Here is a 467-nt window from a genome sequence, read left to right on the forward strand (position 1 = left end):
CCTTTCCGTGCGTATATTGCTAAATTACCCTCATCATATACAAAAACTTTCATTAAAGTCGATACATCCTTATCATAGAATATTTTCTCTTTTATTTGATGTTTCTTTCAACTCTTCCTGTTCTGTTTCGTTCATACCCAATTCACTTTCTCCTCCCATTCCAACTCCAGTTAACTCTTTCTGGGCTCTATCTCTGTCGATTCTCCACCTTTGCTCTTGTTCTCCCCGCATCATACATTCCATTATATTTTCTCCCTTAATCCTTCTCCCCAAATTCCTTCTTCTTTTTCTCTTTTCTCTTGTCTCTCAATCTCTCGTCTTGCTGCCGTCTTTCTTACATCTCCCAGATTGTTTACTTGCCTCTCCTCAAAAAAGTTCACCTCTTACATCCCCTCTTTCTTTTTGACTGCTGTTTCTTCTGAGTTTTGTCTTTCCCTTCGCATGCTTGCCTTCCACTCTCGCTATTA

The 467-nt window shown here is 39.4% G+C and overlaps 1 protein-coding gene across 1 annotated transcript in view; it reads right to left on the minus strand.

Moving 5' to 3' along the window:
• LOC119592504 (transmembrane protein 45B-like) overlaps positions 1 to 467 on the minus strand; it is a gene marked incomplete in the record, with an annotated part of 47,260 nt that overhangs the window by 5,839 nt on the left and 40,954 nt on the right.

Source organism: Penaeus monodon, chromosome 30, assembly GCF_015228065.2.
Source record: "Penaeus monodon isolate SGIC_2016 chromosome 30, NSTDA_Pmon_1, whole genome shotgun sequence".
Classification (NCBI taxonomy): Eukaryota; Metazoa; Arthropoda; class Malacostraca; order Decapoda; family Penaeidae; genus Penaeus; species Penaeus monodon.